Genomic DNA, 13,967 nt, shown 5'->3' on the forward strand with positions numbered 1-13,967 from the left:
CTTCTGCTTAGCGTCTCGCTGCTTGATATGGAGCTGGTTAACAAAAGCAGAACCCCTGTAGAGGGAAGCTTGTGAGGCACACTGCAGAATTCCAGCCATAGAATCATCAACAAGTACAGCACAGAAACAGACACTTCAGCCCATCTAGGGAGAGGTGCGAACAATTTGAACTGCCTAATTCCATCGTCATGCACCAGGACCATAGCACTGCATACCTCGACCATCCATGTACCCTTCTCAAACTTCTCATTAATGTTCAAACTGTGCTTTCATGTACTTCTTGTGCTGGCCGCTCGTTCCCCTCTCACTGAACCCACTAAGTGAAAACATTTCTCCTCATGTTCCCCTTAAACCTTCCCCCTTTTCTTCTGCCGTGTTTTGCAGAGCTCCTGCTGGGTGGTGTGGGCACTCGAATCTATGTTGTAGATCAGCAGTTGTTTGTTCTTTTAGAATTTTGTCTGGTAGCCACGTGGCATTTCTGTGTGCAGGAATTCCTGTGTTGCAGAACATCTTGTAGGCATTAGCCCTTGAACTCCCATAACTGCTTTTTGGTTAGTTGTGGTGGGTCAGCTGCAGACTGCAGCAGACCATTATAGAATACAGCCATCTCGACAGCTCCAGGCACCATCATTTATTTGTGTCAATTCACTGATTGGCCGTGCACTGTCTGGTCACCAAGAGGGTGTTTATTCCTTTTGGTTAAGTTACAACTAGATCAGGGGTTCCCAGCCTTTCATATGCCATAGACGGATCCTATTAAGCAAGGGGTTTGTGGATGCCAGATTGGCATCTAGAGTTTTAATGTGGCATCTGCAGAGTTGTGGTCTGATCACCCTGCACAGCGAAGAAGCTTGCACAAAGCTATTCACAGATTCCATTCTTGCTTCTCTGGCATTGATGGCTCTCACTTAGGAAGGTGACAGCCAGTGCATGGCCTCTTCTGGTTTGAGCTTCTAATTATGGCTGGAGAAGGTGACAGTTTTGAGCGGCAGGTTGATTGACTGGAAGAATGTTCTCTTACTGAGTTTCAGAGAATTGCTCCTGGATAGTTTGTGTATGAAAGCCCTTCTTCCGAGAAACTTCCCTCACTGTCTCCCGCAGCTTCCTCTCTCATCAAGTAATTCTCTCTATGTTCTCTGCTCATTCTGCATACAAAAAAAAATACCTGCTAATCCACGCTCCACCCCCTACTATATCTGGGACAAACTGGTGTCTAAAGAAACCTTGAATTCAAGCCAAAAGCTTAATGGCTTAACACAACATTCCCTGTACACTTCCCAGGTGTAAACATTAGAAACAACCATACCATTGTGGATTTCCAGTTCACGAATCAGAAGTAAATCAAATCTCTCAGCGTAGTCTCAACTAAGCAAGGTTTTTCAGAAAATGTATGAGAATTTCAAGATAGCCTGCTGTGCTAGAACGTTTAGTGTTATCAATGCAAGTGTCTTGGGATAAATAGGAATGCATCACCGCACTGTATAAACACTTATCACAATGACGAAAAGAATGAACCTTTGTATCGGTACAGCTGTCAAAAGGAATGATAGATTTTAGTGCCATTGCACATCAGGATATTTTGAAATAGCTGTCCAGTTTTGAAAAGGAAAGTCGGTCCTGAGGAGTCTCGAAGCTGTTGCTTAATTTCTGCTTGCTGTGAATAGGATGTCCCAGGGGCTTGTTTGTTTCTTGAATTCCGAGACTTGGGCGAGTGCACCGAGATTGGTGTGCCTGTGTTGTGTCTTTTATTTATGCAAAATCCAGTTCCTCCCTGTTATGACGGGGATTTAGAGCCGTTCCTCTTTCATGATGAAGAATGAGGTGAGGGCCTGGAGAAAGGGGGCAAGCAACTCAAAGAGGGAGAGGAAGGAATGAACACTAAAAGGCTTTGATAACTGGAAGGAATATTCAGAAGCAATTCATCCACCTGAACATTAATAGGAAACAATGTATCAGTTATCTGTGTATCAAGAATGATGTTCTCTCTGAAGCCTGCCACCTGTTCCAAACATAGATAAAATAGTTATTGTTTTCAATTGGCAGTGAAGGGACTGTACCTTTGTCATGCTGCAACTAATATGGAATGTTAATTCCTACATATATTTGAGTTCCATTTACTAAACCTCAGGAAGAGATGCTACATTCAACATAACATATTACAGTTGTATTATTTTAATAAATGGATTCAGAAAAATAATCTACCTTAAAGACTACACAGTTAATTTATCTTCATCAATAAATATTGAGAGGAAAACTGTTTTGTGTCCAGTAACTTGACTGTATCCTTACTCAGTATCCTGCGTTAAGATTTACAGCTCAGACTTATGGTCGAATAAGTAAGAATACCGCAGTAATTTGCTGATCAGGTCTTGTTTTAGAATATCAAAAACAAAATACCTTTTGAACTGTTATGCTTTTTAGAAATTCTCTAGCTTGATTACAGCTGATTTTGAACGCTGGAAGCTATGCTGAATTATAGGTTATAAACTTCCCAATACAAATTATCAGCACACCCATAATATATGTATTTATTTATTCTTCAATGATTACTGCCTTGCTCTTAGACAAGGTCATTTGCAGAGTGCTTATTTCATTCAAATATGTGTCAAAGTGGAAATGCTTTTCCTTTGGGTCAGTGCCAGTGAATAATTAACAATATCGTACTATTAAATTTTTATGGGACAAAAGAACTAAAGTAAGGTGCCTGTTGCATCTTACTTTCCACATCATTGCCTTCCTTTAGTTTCTCTTCATTGTGATTGAATGAAATGAACGTAAAACTTACATGTATCGCCCTCATCATTTTGGTAACATTATCATGCTCTCTGATGTCTCTCTGATTTCTATTAACGTCATTTGACATATGTGTTCGTTAATACCCTCAATATGCATGCAGAGAAAGTCTATTGACTCCTCATTTCATTGAAGTATCATTGTTTGAAATGACAGCCTTACATTGTGAATCCGTGAATGAGACAAAGTCTTCAGGATGGATTTTGGGCACTGTAGTATGCAAATTACACTATGTTCTGGTTCAGAGATGCAGATTCAATACAGCGATGCAACCGTTGACTAGTGATCGTGTTTGGCTTAGTGATAGATTTATCAGTCAACCTGCTTCGTCAGCATGGTGGTGTATATAATTGAACCCTAATTCAACGAGGAGGAATGGATCTGATGGCAAACGGAAAAGCTAACATCAATCCAGGAACTAGTAACCAACTAAAGGAAATGGGTGAGTTCCAAATCTGCACTGACATGTTGAGGAGGATAGATTATACTGTATTTTCCATTGACGATTTTTCAGTTACATATTCTAATTAATTATTAGGCACTTGGTCTTTTATTACTTTGTAAAAAAAATCTTCTCTTACCGTTTGCAAAGCGAAGGTAGGTCGTTAATAACATTGATTATTTGAATTGCAGCACAATTCTGCTTTTCAGTCAATTATCCAATTAGATGCACAGAGAACATAATTTGGTTATATTTTACTTGATCTCATCCGTCCACTCCAGGAACTGGTTTCGCATCCCGGGGTAGACAACTCCCTATCTTACAGGGGCTGATGTTTCCTGGGTACGCTCAACTGGTTTAGCGCGCCTGTCGACGCGGTGTACTCGGGTGTTGCCACTGTCGCATGCGCACTGTCACCTGGAGCCACGGGTGAGTTCTGGATGGCAGGAGGGGACTAAAGAAGTCGGAGCTGCCACTGTGTGGAGCACGAAAAGCCCGCCGCCAGAAGTGACTGACCAATTAATGTTTATAATATTTTTAAATAAATGGTCCTGGAGTTTTTTGCACGATTTTCATAATCATTGCTGGTATCTGTTTTCTGGTTGTAATTCTGTATATTCCACAGGAATAGTGTCCGTGCCTCTTTTAAAGAAAGAGATTTTCAGTTTATTGCCAATGTGCGGATATGAATCGATATTAGATGGATAAATAGATATTTAGAAAGATAGATTGAGAAGGATAACATCTAGGAGACTGATAATTGATTCCCTTCCTCAGCTGTGAGGAGACAACCGGGTTATTTCCCTGCTTCGAAGGGATCCACTGCTGCAGTGAACAGAACTGTCAGAGCTCTACAGGCACATCACTGACCAACCCGGTCACTGCTTGTCCAGTTCCCTCAATATTGCAATGTTATTATCACAGCTCATTCGGGCCCACCATCTCTCACAGAACATATCACTGCTTATTCAGAACCATCTCTGAGTATACTGGTAATTTCATTTCTCGCAGTCTCATGATGGACACAGCGAAAAGAAGATGTCTGACCATAAGGACATAACAAATCATAACATCGTTCTTTGCAAATGTACACCTCCGCACAATCACAAAGTTTGGGCCGATGCCCTGTCATCACTCTCCACACGGTCACTGAGTATCAGAGCAGACAGGCTATGTCTTTATTTGCCAAAGCCGGCTCCCTTGCAACAAATAAAATGCTGCTGTCGCAGCAAATTACAAACTGGAGAATCAATACCTCAAACGTGCAATCAATAATGTAATTTATAGTACACTGCACAGCAGCAGACGGCAATGTGATGTGGATAGAACTTCCATTCAACTTATCGTTATGGACTTGTTTTACAGGTTGTACAGTTCAGAGGAGAGGGAAGATCTATCCATGTACCAACGAGTATCAGAGCATCAGTGGAACGTAAAGTCATTGAACCTCGGCTTTTGTTAATATTGTTGTACTGATATCAGGAGTGACCCGGTTGCTCAGGAGAGATATTCACTCTTTATTGACTCTATCATCACATTGGGCCGTGTTTATGTATCGAGACTCCGGCACATTTTTATGTTCGTTTGTATAAATGAAAATCGGCGTCCTTTATTTGCAAGTCTTGTAACACACTTTTACCTAGTCGGTCCACATAAAAATAAATCTGGATATTGTTCAGTGGGTTCGAGGTTAAAGACCCTCCTTGACGAAAACAGGCACAGCTTGTGTTCAGTAGGGTCAGATAATCTGAACCCCCAAGAATGTATAGTCTTTATCACTAACACCTTTACACAACCAAAATGTTTTTCACTGATGTCTCATACCAAGAATAGAATAGTAAATATAATTGTTAAAATACCCTCTATACATGTAAATATACGGTAGGTTTTATTAAACCTTTGGGAAAAATGTTCTGTATGCTGCGAATAAGTGTGTATATTTTTGTTGTTTCTAGCAAATGGTGTAGAACAGAAAGAGAAAATTATTGCACATCACTGGTCCGATTAATCACAGTCCAGATGAGATGAGGTTAACCCCTTATAGTTCGGCACTTGCTGAATTACGAAATACGCTCAGTTATAGGTTTGTGTAAAATCACATGAGACAGATTTTTTTCGAAAACATTTTGTCATAATTTGTAAATATTGCTTGACTGAGAGAAAACACTCCAAGGAAACTAATAAAGAGGACAGGTCTCTGCAGATGAGCAGTAAAGTGAAGTACAACCAAATGAATAGGCACAAACTGAAGAAGGTGACAGGTGAAACCAGAAGGAGGAGGAAATACCCTTCTTGTTCAGCTCTCTTTAAATTCTCAACTTCCGGACACAGATTGTCATCTATAAGACTGGACGGAATTCGGTATTATTTACACTGAAGTACTCTGACGTTAATTTCTATGACCTATCCATTCAAATTTAAATCTGGACGCTTGTGCGGATCAGTAGAAACTAGTAGTGCGGCTCCCCGTGCTGTTCAGAACTTATCGGTTGATTTTGTGAGTCAATCCATTTCATGTCTTCCAAAACTAATCTCTTCAACCGACACAAGTTCCACGTCACTCCATCGTCCACACTTCCATATCGCCACTATCACATCTGTATCCAACACCACCCCTGTTCAGACACCAACCACTATTAGTAGGAAAGGAATCTGCACCGCACATCCCCTTGAAAAATTATGTCAGGTTTAACATTACTGCTTTATATGCGTTGTTTTATATTTATATTATTCATAGTCGCGCACACGCATACAAGTACTCACGCAGAAACACAAGGCAATGCGCACACAGAGATAGACGCACAAGCGTACACACAACACATACACAAAAAATCAATCACACACGCTGATACACGCACACTCACAAACATAGAGAGAGAGAGAGAGAGAGAGAGAGAGAGAGAGAGAGAGAGAGAGATACAAACTCACAAGCACAGAAATGCACCAGCACACACGTACACATACTCAGACATGCGCGCACACATAGATACATCTACACCCACCCAACCCCAAACACACACAGTTAGTCACACACACTCACAAACTAACAGACGCTGATATTTAGAGACTCACACACACAGACAAACACACGTACACAAACGAAAGACAAGTACACACACAAATAAACACACGGGCGCGCACACAGTCACACACCCCACACACACGCACAAACACATAAACACACTCACACAAAGATAGTCACACACTCACAGAGAGAGATACAGTCACACACACATACACACTGTCTCACACACACACACACAAAGAAACCCACAAACACACGCACACACATACGCACACAGACTCACAAACAGAGAGATACATAGGCAGACACATACACATACACATAAACTCCACTCACGAGCGCACACAACGATACACGCACCCTCACCCACTCCTCCACACAGATAGTCAGGCTCACTCACAAACTAACAGACATACACACACATACAAGCACACACATAAACACCAAGCATGCAGACCCACATTCGTACACACACACACAGATTCTCACTCAGGCACTCACTGATGGACACGTACTCACACACAGTCACATACACACACAAGCACACATATACACACAAATAAACAGAAGTCATGCCCACACACACATAGTCACACAAACACACATGCACAGAGATAAACACACACAGAAAACGACATACACACACACACACGCATAAAAACAAAGACGCAAACAAATATACCCACACCCACACACACAAACACACACCCACACACACATCGGTACTTTGTTATTAAAGTATTTATTCATCAGCACAAAGGATATTTTCTTGCGTGCCGGTAGAATTCCCCAAACATAGCCCCCATTGAAATCGATAACAGTCGGTGATACAATAAGAATTTCCTAAGCTACAATCATACAACTTGTTTCAATATATTTGTGTCCGGCAAATTGTTCATTTGAAGCACACATTCACAGTGGAAGCACGTTTAATTGATAAAACTCATCACGTCACATTTGCGAAGTCAAACTAACACCCACAAAGTTCTAAAAAAAGTCACTAAATTAAGCACAATCTGTCACCGCAGGGACTGCACTTGGCTAAAATAATCGGTTTGTAAATAATTTTAAAACCTTGTTTTTAAGTCTTGTAATCAGACCCTGTGGATTCACCAAATGTTATTAAAAACTCCAGGCATGTGCTACCACATTTCCTTCCGAGAGATCACCCGCAGCATAGGAGCACAAATTACTGGACAGAGAATATATCAGCAATGTTCGATAGGTACAAGAGGGTGGGGAACATATTGTACATGTTCATTGCTGTCTTTGGAGTTCCTGGTGAGTGAGCAGAGCAAATCACAATTGCAGCCTGTCATTCTGTGTAAACCAGTTAATTATCATTTTGCAAGTTTCCAGTGTGTGAGATATCTAGATCCTGCCGATCCAACATTCTGACTTTTCATATTTAAAGCAAACTAAGCGGAACATCTGTCTCCCCTGTAACTACACACACAAAATGCTGGTGAAGGGTCTCGGCCCGAAGCGTCGACAGTGCTTCTCCTTATAGATGCTGCCTGGCCTGCTGTGTCCCACCAGCATTGTGTGAGTGTTGTTTGAATTTCCAGTATCTGCAGATTTCCTCGTGTTTGTATCCTCTAACTGATGGGTTCGACTCCCATTTTGGCCTTGTTTTTCATGCCACCTTGTCTGGAGTTTTCTTAGTGCTGGGCAACGGAATGACTACGGGAAGGGCTGACTGGAAAAGTGTGAATGTAATTTTTCTTCAGAGTGGTATCAGAGCTGAGGACAGGGAGGTGCGGCTAGAGATTAGATTCTGAAGCACACTATTTCTGAATTATTTAGTGCATTCCTGCTTCTGAGTTTCACGCCTGTTTGCATAGTCTGTGACACTCAGATTCCACTGCCTATTGGTCAGTGATTGGATCTGATCATCTGAACCAGTGTCCATGGATCTATAGTCGTGTGCTATAGAACTGAATCGCTAATCCGTTAACCGAGCTATTTAGTTTCTGCTTACTAATTATTTCATGTTTTCACTCTGAGTCGGTCTGAAAATTGGGCACCGCATCGTCCTGAAGTAGGGTGTCGACCCAAAACCAGAGTTTCCTCACTTCCATGAATGGTACCTGACCTGCTGATTTCCTGCAGCACTTTGTGTATGTGCTGCTCCGCTCTGTATCCGTTCAGTTTCCAGGCAGCTGATCAGGCTCAGGTAAATCAGGTAAAGCGACCCAAGCACCGACGCGAATCATCGCAAGTTGTTGTTGTTCATGCAGGTCGTTTTTATCGCCGACGGTTGACCACACATCATCTGGCCTCCGCACTGAAGAAGAAAAATTATAGACAGTGCGAACCCTCTGTGATGTTAGATTAGCAGGCGTTTACCGACTCCAGCACGCCTGATCTTTAGCTGAAACCCTATCCGATGTTAATTCCCGGAGAATGTGTTCAATAATGTCCGTGTCTGTTTTATTCTTTCCCAATCTACCAGTTAATGTCATGGCGATAATGATCCTGTCCCGGGGAAAGTGCGGCCTCTCTGTCTGCACCACTCGCTGCCTGGTGGCCATGGCTGCAGCAGACCTACTAACAATTGTCACCGAGGTCATTCTCTATCAAATCAATGTGTATTGCTTCCCGTGGACATTTTTGGACATCACCCGTGTGCAATGTTATCGGTGTACTGAAGTTCACAGTCTGGGTCACCGTCACTTTCACCTCTGATCGGTTTGTCGCCATTTGCTGCCCGAAGCTAAAAACGAAATATTGCACCGGGAAAACGGCGGCTGTGATTCTATCAACAACCGGTGCGCTGTTCCCTTTGAAAACAATGTTTCCCGATACTTTACGCGGGAACCCTGGGTGATCATTAACAATGTACCTTGGTTCGGCATCATCATCAGCAATTATTTCACTGACCCCGTCTGGGTTGGATATGACTGGATCGATACGGTTTTAAATCCGTTCCTCCCTTCCGCTGGGATCCTGCTGCTGAACGCTCTGACTGTTCGGCACATTTTAGTGTCCAGTCGGGTAAGTAAAGGGTTGAAGGCTCAGAGCGATGGGAAGAACCATAATCCAGGAACAGGCCGGTTCACTTCCCTCTGTCTCAGCTCACGATCCGTACACGGGCCCCGGGGAGCTTCTGGCTGATGAGGGAATGGGACCCGATGGCTCTAACAGTCAGAGCTGAGCTCCAGATATCTATCTGCAAGTATTAGAAAACATAAAGTGCACTGCAGATGCAGTGGTAAAATCAAAATGTACTAAGAAGCTGGGTGAACTCAGCAGGTCGGGCAGCATCCGTTGAAAGGAGCAGTCCTGACGAAAGGTCTCAGTCCGTCCTGCTGAGTTCAGCCAGCTTTTTTGTACGTATTGTAAGTATTAGGAACTCGGAGAAAGGGAACGAAATATTTTACATCACTAGTTGAAAAAATCAGCTTCGTTCGACATCAATCAGAAACGAGAAAATCTGCAGATGTTGGAAATCCAAGCAACACCACAAAATGCTGGGGGAACTCAGCATTAGTACTCTTTTCCAAAGATGCTGCCTGGCCTGCTGAGTTCCTCCAGCATTTTGTGTGTGTTGTTTGATCTTCCTCCTCTTGTTCTGAACTTTTCTACCACTGAGAACATACCCATTCTTTCTGGGTACATAATGATATCAAACACCTTTCCCATGGGCAGCAAGTAGCTTTCACATCACAAATGTGCCAGACTCCAGTGAGACAGAGTACTGTCCGTCCACTTATATTCATTGGCATTGCCACTAATGCCATCATTGCCATCAATTGCCACCTACACCACCATCAGTCACCTGGGGACGGGTTCAGGGGAAATATTTATGTCCAACACAGAAACGGGTGTTACCTGTGTTTAGTATGGCGATGCAAAAGTTGCTGGAGAATTTGCAAGTGGCAGGAAGTGGAGTGATATTTGGAAAGCTGACTTGTTAAAGCATCATTTAGCAAGCAAATCAGCCTGCTACACAGGCTGAAATTGCAGATGAACTGGATCAAACGCAGAAGATATCAAAGTTCTGATTACCTGTGATTTGCTAGCTGATAAAGATAAATATTATTTAAAATTCACTGTGCACATGTTGTTGTCACTGGGTAAAGATTGAACAGCTCAAGATTTTTTGGTACAAAAAATTACATTACAAATTAGATGGGACATTAGTGGGAAGGTGGGGAGACAGTGTCCCTGATGCCCTCACCTACAAGATGAGCATCCAGCTGTAGCCTGCACGTTAGGGACATTGATTAATTCCAGATCATCTGGGAGTCGAAGGGGGTATTAGACGTAAAAAGAGGTGAGTTGCACCCAAGGAGCAGGACACCGGGAACTGGGTGAGAGTCAGGAAGGTGAATGAGTTTAAATAGCCATCGTAGAGTACTGCTCTGGCCATCCCAAACAACAACAGGTGGATCACGTTAGAAACTGTTAGGGGCATTACCTCGCAGAGGAATGTCAAAGGGATGATAGGGGATTTGGTTGTTAGGGAATTAAACCTAGAAGAGGTCTAATATAGTGGTAGGGCTTGCTAGTGCTAGTGTGTGTGTGTGTGTGTGGCGGGGGGGAGGGTGGTTAAACTAAAGTTGCAGGGGGATTGGAGTCAGAATGCCAGAACAGATATTGGAGAGGGTGAATTGAAATGACTTATATCCTTCATATATATGAGGAGTAAAAATATTTACATTACTTCTCCATCTAAATGTGCAATGTGTAATATATAGTAATTGGAGTAAGGACATTCATTATCACACAGAAATACAATTGTATCAATATGAATTAATCAGTCTGATGACCTGGTGGAAGGAGCTGTCCCGGAGCCTGTTGGGCCTGGCTTTATATCCTGTGGTACCATTTCCGGGATGGTAGCAGCTGGAACTGTTTCTGGTTGGGGGTGTCTCGTGTTCCCAATGAGCCTTTGGGCCTTTTTAAACACATGTCTTTGTAAATGTCCTGAATATTGGGAAGTTCCCATCTACAGATGTGCTGGGCTATCCGCACCGCTCTCTGCAGAGTCCTGCGATTGAGGGAAGTATGGTTTCTATAGCAGACAGTGATGTAGCCATCCATGATGCTCTCAATCGTGCCCCTGTAGAAGGTTCTTAGGATTTGGGACCCTCTACTGAACTTCCTCAACCGTCTGAGGTGAAAGAGGCTAACAGCCACACAGACGGTATGTACAGACCACATGAGATCCTCGGTTATCTTTATACCAAGGAACGTAAAGCTTTTCACCCGCCTAGCCCCAGATCCATTGATGTCAATAGGGTTTAGTCTGTCTCCATTCCCCCTATAGTCCACAACCAGTTTCCTTGCTTTTGTGACATTGAGGGAAGCCAGATGAGCTCAGGACAGGGAATTATGATATTGCAGCGAATACTGGGACGTGGTTGCACCCAACAGTCTGAGGGATATAGAGGAACAAATTTGTAGAGAGATTGCAGACTGTGGCAAAAGACCAATGTTGATTCAGTAAATGATTTCAACTTTCCAAATATTGACTGGGTCTCCCATACTGTAAAAGCAATAGCTGGGGAGAATTTGTCAAATGTGTCCTCAATCAGTATGTAGAATTCCCAACGTAGAAGTGTGCAATAAGCTGTTAGGAAATGATCCAGGGCTACTGAAAGAAATTAGTGTATGGGGACACTTTGTATCTAGTGGTCATAATGCCATGAGATTCCAAGTAAATATGTAAAAAGAGAGATCTGGAACACAGGTTGAAATTCTAAATTGGAGAAAGGACAATTTTGATGTTATCAGAAAGGATCTGACAAGTGTGATTTGGGACAGGCTGTTTTCTGGCAAAGGAGTACTTGTAAGTGGGAGGCCCTCAGAAGTGCAACATTGAAGGTATCTAGTTTGTATGTGCCTGCCAAAATAAAAGTTGAAAGGTAACTGGGACAGGGACCCTTGGCTTTCAAGAGATAGTGAGGATCCGGATATTTTATTCCTCTAAATGCCTCAGACTATTGGGTGCAACGAAGACTCATTAATGACTACAATATCATAATCTAATGCCCTGAGCATACCTGATCTTGTGTAGTAGTCTTCTAAAAACTTCTAAAAACTTTCCAATAGATTTTTTTCTATTATTTTCCCTCTCTTTTGCTTCTATGTTGGCTTTGGCTTCTCATTTCAGCCATGGTTGTGTCCTTCTGCCTTTCCAGTGCTTTCACTTCTTTGGGATGTATCTATCACTCAGCTCCTGAATTGCTCCCAGAAACTCCAGCCAATGCTGCTCCGTCGTTATTCCGACCAGTCTCCCCTTCCGATCAAGTTTGGCCAGCTTTTCTGTCATAGGGACATGGAGACGTTCCGTGAAACAGCCCATAATGTGCTTGGAAATAGAAACCGTGGGGATGTCTGGGTTAAGTTTTTACCCAGAGATTAGTGCGTGCATATAATGCACTGCCAGTGGCGGTGGTTGATAAGGATACAATTGGGTCTTTCAACAGCCTCATAGATAGGTACACGGAGCTTAGAAAGATAGAGGGCTATGTGTTAGAGAATTTCTAGGCAGTTTCTAGAGTAGGTAACCTGGTTGGCACCACATTGTAGTCTTAATGTCCTAGAATATGCTGTAGATTTCTATGTTCTATGTTCTATGTTAAACAGCGAAACATAGAAAGCCTACAGCACAACACAGTCCCTTTGGCCTACAAAGTTGTTCCAAACATGTCCCTACCTTTGAAATCCTTAGGCTACCTATAGCCCTCTATTTTACTAAGCTCCATGTAACTAAGCATATTAAAAAGCCTCTTAAAATACCCTATCGTATCTGCCTCCACCACCGTTGACGCCAGCCCATTCCACGCACTCACCATTCTCTGAGTAAAAAAAAAACTTACCCCTGATAACTCGGTGTACCTATTCCCCAGCAGCCTATACCTGTGTCCTCTTGTGGGAACAATTTCAGCCCTGCGAAAAGCCTCTGACTATCCACACAATCAATGCCTCTCATCATCTAGTGCACATCTCTCAGGTCATTTTCGCTCCAAGGAGAAAGAGCCGAGTTTACTCAACCTATTCTAATAAGGCATGTTCCCGATTTCAGCAACATCCTTGTAAGTCACTTCTGCACCCTTTGCACCTCTACATTTCAGTCCTCATGAAGGGTTTTGGCCCGAAATGTCGACAATGCTTCTCCTTATAGGTGCTGCCTGGCCTGTTGTGTTCCAGGAGCGATCAACTGCTCACCGGTACGTGAGTCGTGGGACCCGGATGCCTCGCTCGAAACTGTCAGAATGTCGCCAATCCACTGACACTCATACCTGTCATTGTCTTGCAGCCGGAGTGCAGCACCTGATCTGTAACTTTCTGTGGTTAGGCAAAACAACTTTTTAAATATTGAATGAAAATGTTCAAATTAAATACATCCATTAATTTAAATAAATAAGTGCGTAGTTCAGTTGATGAATTGATCGAAATTAGACCCACCGAGGCAGCGCTTTTCATGTTCCAGCATCATTTATCTGAATATATTTCGTCTCAGCAATTCTAAAGTGCTACCTGCACCGTGCATGTCTGCAATCTTATGTTCGCCGATCCAGTCACATATTCCTCAATATGCACTGGAATTTATTCCAGTTATGTCCTACTTAGAAACAATATAATATTCATCTGGATTTTCTTATGACAGCATAGACGGGTCTGCAAGATTGCATGCATGTTTTATTGATTAAAAAATTATTCCGTTGTTCTGTGCAACACAGAGTTTGCGAGTAG

The sequence above is a fragment of the Hypanus sabinus genome, unplaced genomic scaffold (genome assembly GCF_030144855.1).
Source record: "Hypanus sabinus isolate sHypSab1 unplaced genomic scaffold, sHypSab1.hap1 scaffold_105, whole genome shotgun sequence".
NCBI lineage: Eukaryota > Metazoa > Chordata > Chondrichthyes > Myliobatiformes > Dasyatidae > Hypanus > Hypanus sabinus.